General features: G+C 40.4%; 1 non-coding gene across 1 annotated transcript; it reads left to right on the top strand.

Moving 5' to 3' along the window:
• Positions 1 to 242: 242 nt before the first annotated feature.
• Positions 243 to 370, top strand: LOC133761313 (small nucleolar RNA SNORA68). Its single transcript, XR_009866116.1, has one exon. It is a non-coding gene; the product is annotated as a small nucleolar RNA SNORA68 (small nucleolar RNA).
• Positions 371 to 5,725: the final 5,355 nt, after the last annotated feature.

The raw sequence follows: 5,725 nt of genomic DNA, 5'->3' as shown, positions 1-5,725 counted from the left end.
GCAAGAACCAGAGGAAGCCAATATAAATTTCTCTCACTTGTCAATGGTTTTTCAAGTTCAGTGACACTTACCTAGCTGTGATCAGCAATTTCTTTTGCATGAATACCTAGAAGTTAAGCTCAATCTTATGGTAGGTGTTTGTTTGCTTTTATAAGAAACTGCTGAAATGACCTTGCCATTTCATATATCATCAAAAACAAATAAGAGCACTTGTGTCTCCTGCTTTTCAATATTGGATTCTGCCCATACTAAACCCAAGAATCACAGTTGTGTAGCAGTGATTTAAACACAGGTATGCACAGCAAGTGGGTCTCATCGCCTTTGGGGCCGAGGCTGTGCCACTGGAAGTGAATCTGGAAGTCTTACACGCCTGCACAAAAAAGGAGAAAAAATAGTAGGTTCTGTTAGTCTTTATAATTTTAGTCATTCACTAGACTGTTGTATACTGGTTTCCCATCTTGGCTTTAATTTGATTTTTTTGAGATTACTATACAGGTAAAGTCAAGCAACACTTCTTTTTTTTTTTATCATGCAGAGAACATACTTTTATTTATTTGTTTGTTCATTTATTAAACTTTTATTTAATGAATATAAATTTCCAAAGCACAGCTTATAGGTTACAATGGCTTCCCCCCTCCCAAACTTCCCTCCCACCTGCAACCCTCCCCTTTCCTGTCCCTCTCCCCTTCCATTCAATCAAGATTCATTTTCAATTCTCTTTATATATAGAAGATCAGTTTAGTATATATTAGGTAAAGATTTCAACAGTTTGCCCCACATAGCAACACAAAGTGAAAAAAATACTGTTGGAGTACTAGTTATAGCATTAAATAACAGTGTACAGCACATTAAACAGAGATCCTACGTAATTTTTTTTAAAAAAATTAATTAATTTAAGCCAGTCCCAAAGTGACAAATATCATTTGTTTTCCCTGATCGGCGACAACTGAGCACCAAAGGGAAAACCTGTTGAAGTGAAATGGACACTATAAGAAACAATGACCTGATCAGCTCTTGTCCTGACTCTAGATGTACAATGTAATACTTTATCCTTTTAAGTAATTGTTATTGTTGTTGTTGTTGTTGTTGTTGTTCTAGTACTAGTGGTTGAACTCTGTAATTATCACACAATTATTCTTAGGTGTTTAAATTGTAACTGAAAAGTGATCCCTGTTAAATTTAAGAGTGGAAAAAGAGAGGGAGGAGATGTACGATTTGGGACATGCTCAATCGGACTTGCCCCACATGGTGGAGTTAGAAATGTGCCAGGGGATTCCAATACAATCCCATCAAGGTGGCATGTACCAATGCCATCTCACTAGTCCAAGTGATCAATTTCAGCTCACAATTGATGGCTCTGATAGGTCTAAGAGTCAAAGGGATCACACAAACAAGACAAGTGTCTGCTAATACTGACTGATAGAATCAAAAAGGGAGAGAAAGATCCAACATGGGAAGTGGGATACACAGCAGACTCATAGAATAGCAGACGTCCTAAACAACACTCTGGCCTCAGAATCAGCCCTTAAGGCATTCGGATCTGGCTGAAGAGCCCATGAGAGTATTGTAGGCATGGAAAGCCAAGATACCATGAAAAAGAAAAAAAAGAAGAAGACCTAAATGAAAGATCTCTGTGAGTGAGATCCCAGTGGAAAGAACAGGGCCATCAAAGAAGGAGGTACCTTTCTCTGAAGGGAGGAGAGAACTTCCACTTTGACTATGACCCTATCGGAATAAGATCAAAGTCAGCGAACTCTAAAGGCTTCCATAGCCCTGGCAACTCATGACTAGAGCCTAGGGAGATTACTGACGCCATGAACAGGAGTGTCATTGTTAAGTCAGCAACAGGAGTCACTGTGTACTTACACCCCATGTGGGATCTGTCCTTAATGTGTTGTCTAATGTGAAGTGATGCTATAACTAGTACCGAAACAGTATTTTTATACTTTGTGTTTCTGTGTGGGTACAAACTGATGAGGTCTTTACTAATTATATACTGAATTGATCTTCTGTATATAAAGATAATTGGAAATGAAAAAAGGAAAACCCTGGTGTTAAATTGGAAATGGCATAGAAAATTAATTAATTTTTTAAAAAATATTATGTAGGATCTCTGTCTTTAATGTGCTGTACACTGTTATTTAATGCTATAACTAGTACTCCAACAGTATTTTTTTTCCACTATGTGTTGCTATATGGGGGCAAACTGTTGAAATCTTTACCTAATATACACTAAACTGATCTTCCTTATATAAAGAGAATTGAAAATGAATCTTGATTGAATGGAAGGGGAGAGGGAGTGGGAAAGGGGAGGGTTGCAGGTGGGAGGGAAGTTATGGGAAGGGGGAAGCCATTATACCCAAAAGCTGTACTTTAGAAATTTATATTCATTAAATTAAAGTTTAATAAATGAAAAAAATAATTAATTTTCTATGCCATTTCCAGTTTAACACCAGGTTTTTTTTTTCATTTCCAATTATCTTTATATATATATATATATATATATATATATATATACTGTACTTTGGAAATTTATATTCATTAAATCAAAGTTTAAAAAAAAAAACAAAGCACAAAACATCACCTTCTGTTCAAGACCCCACGATTGTTCCCCATTGATGGAGTCAAACACGTCACAATGTTGTTTCTCTGACTCCATATCATACTGCACTCCTTTGTACATAGCCTTCCGTGCTGTTCCCCAGCATGCTAGCCAGGCTCCTGCCTCAAGGTCTTCACTGTGGTTGGTTTTAATTCCTAGAACGCCTTAAACTCTATGAACTTCCTTATCGTCTTCTATCCATGCTCAACTCTCACGTTCTAACTAAGGTCTACCTGGACAAATCACCTTGCCCCTAGGACTCCCAGGCCTCCAAACAAGAGTCTCTATCACTTCAAACTCTTTAATTTTTCTTTTTTACATTTCACTATTTTATTTGTACCTCTCATATAGTGTATTTATGTTTATTGTCTCTTACATACCCCCAACTCTAAAAAATGAAAATACATAATTGATTTCTTAAATGATTGTGATAAAACCAAATGGATGTCCTGCAAACTTCCAGAAAATATACATGCATCTATCAGTGTTTCTGTTCGTCCATGGAATTAATGTGAATATGCATTTTCAAAGCATGTTTTTAAAGAATTTTAAAAAACACAAACTCAGGGCAGTGGGTTACAATTCCTGGGAAATAGACATCTCAGAAAGATCTTATGTTCCATTCACTGAGTGTCAGAAAACATGTTTAGGGTCAAAAAATTATGATAATGAAACTTTAATGATCAAATTTAATTTCGCATGGAATTTTTTTCCTGCCTAATTTATGAGTTGGCCAGTGGTCTTTTTGAGCTCATTAAGTTGTGGACTGGAGGAGCATATATGGGTACTGGACTGGTTCTAAAGCCAGGGGGCTCTTAGTCCTATTAATTCCATGCACTGAAAACACCAACTCACTCCAGGTTTAGACTACAGCAGGCATATTTTCTTTTTTTTTTTTCCTTTTTTTTTTTTCTTTTTTGACAGGCAGAGTTAGACAGTGAGCAAGAGCGACACAGAGAGAAAGGTCTTCCTTCCATTGGTTCACCCCCAAAATGGCTGCCATGGCCGGCGCTGCACCAATCCAAAGCTAGGAGCCAGGTGCTTCCTCCTGGTTTCCCAAACGGGTTCAGGGCCCAAGCATTTGGGCCATCCTCTACTGTCTTCCCGGGCCACAGCAGAGAGCTGGACTGGAAGAGGAGCAACCGGGACAGAATCCGGCACCCCAACCGGGATTAGAACCTGGGGTGCTGGCACCGCAGGTAGAGAAATAGCCAAGTGAGCCGCAGCACCGGCCTATACCAGGCATATTTTAAATGGGCTGATGAAACTCTTGACTGACTCTACAGTGGCTTCTTAGGTTCATTTCCTTGTTCAGCAGTATGGGACAAAATGGAATGCTCCTGATGGGATTAGATTGTTTTCTAATTATTTAAAAAAAAATTTTTTTTGTTTATTTGACAGGTGGAGTTACAGACAGTGAGAGAGAGAGAGACAGGAGAAAGGTCTTCCCTCTGTTGGTTCACTCCCCAAATGACCCCAATGGCCGGAGCTACGCCAATCCGAAGCCAGGAGCCAGTAGCTTCTTCCTGGTCTCCCATGCAGATGCAGGAGCCCAAGTACATGGGCCATCCTCCACTGCCTTCCCAGGCCACAGCAGAGAGCTGGACTGGAAGAGGAGCAACAGGGACTAGAACTCAGCGCCCATATGGAATGCTGGCTCCACAGGCGGAGAATTAACATAGTGCGCCATGGCGCTGGCCCCAGTTGATTGTTTTGTAATGTCACAGGGTAGCGATTCCCAGGCAAAATGACAGATATCCATGCCCATCATGCACAAACCAGTAGATCAAAGCAGATACTTGTTCATATCAGGGAGGAAAGGTCACGTAAACTTCTATCTCTCCGAATGTATTTGGGAAGATTAATGCCAAACACAATGACTGTGTTGGAGAATTAAGGACTGTAGTAGTACTGATAATTTAGAAAAAGGACTAAAGGCTTACATTCAGACCGACTCTATTGTAGTCCCCTGGAAGCCTGTTCTGAGACCTAGGGAAGCTTGCTCCCTCTCTTCCCTTTTGTCAGGAAAAGCTTGAGCCAGAATGAATGGGAAGGAGTAGAGGTTCTTCTTTATGCCAGTCTCACACCAAATCACACCAACCCCACACTATCCCTACCCGAATTTCACCCATCCAATCATGCACGTCCCACACTGACCTTGATGTAGTATTCCAGAGTGATGGGGTCATGAATGTAAATATGCTTTGGAAGAATTGTCATTCCAAGTGATGTGATTTGTGACTCTCTGGTTCAGATAAACTATTTCCATGGAACTCTACTCGGAAAATGATTCTGATTGCCGGTCTAGCTATGTTGGTGGTCCTCACCATGGTGCCGAGCGTTAAGCTGCAAGTCAGACTGCAAAGTCAGTAGGCTAAAGGGTTGGAGATACAAAGTGGGAAGTACAAGCTGAAGCTGCAGGACCCTTACTTCTGAAGCCTGTCTGCTCAGGAAGTTCTAAGCTCTCGGGACATATGTTAGACATGTGCCCTCTACCCATCCCTGGGTCCTACATATTCTTCCCTTACTGCTGGGGCTGCTGACGATGCTGTTTATCTGAAAGCTGGGACTTTTTGTATCTCAGTCAGGGTTCAACCCTCTTATTCTGTGGTGACAGATTTCCAAGCAAACTGGAAAGGCTTTTTAACATTTAACACCTAACACAATTTCTGCATATTTCTCACTTGACTTCTGAAAGGAACCAATGACTCCTTCAGGGTCAGAAAATAGAATCCTTTCTTGCACATGGCAGAAATGGCTGAGAAGAGGCCCCTCATCACAGCATCAGGAAAACAGATGGGAGATGGACAGAGAGAAAACACTGCTTTCCTCCAAACATTGAACTTGTCCCATCCTAGAAACAGCTCTGCTTCATGTCCCTGTTACTGACACTTCCCTGATACTTCAGACTTAAGCCTAGATCTATTCCAAATGAATGAGGGACTGGCATCAAACTATCGTTATCACTTTTTTGGTACACTTTTCCATGACCCAAAGTTTCTCCACACCAACAGCTGATGATTGTGGCATTTCTTTTTCCTCGGGTGACTTCTGGAAATACTTTTCTCCTTGGTTTGTGGGAATAATTATAGTCATTGCTTCAGTGACTGTAACTATCCCAAT

This window comes from Lepus europaeus, chromosome 5 (assembly GCF_033115175.1).
Source record: "Lepus europaeus isolate LE1 chromosome 5, mLepTim1.pri, whole genome shotgun sequence".
Lineage (NCBI taxonomy): Eukaryota > Metazoa > Chordata > Mammalia > Lagomorpha > Leporidae > Lepus > Lepus europaeus.
Note: the sequence above shows the minus strand (reverse complement) of the source record. Positions and strands in the feature narration are given on the sequence as shown.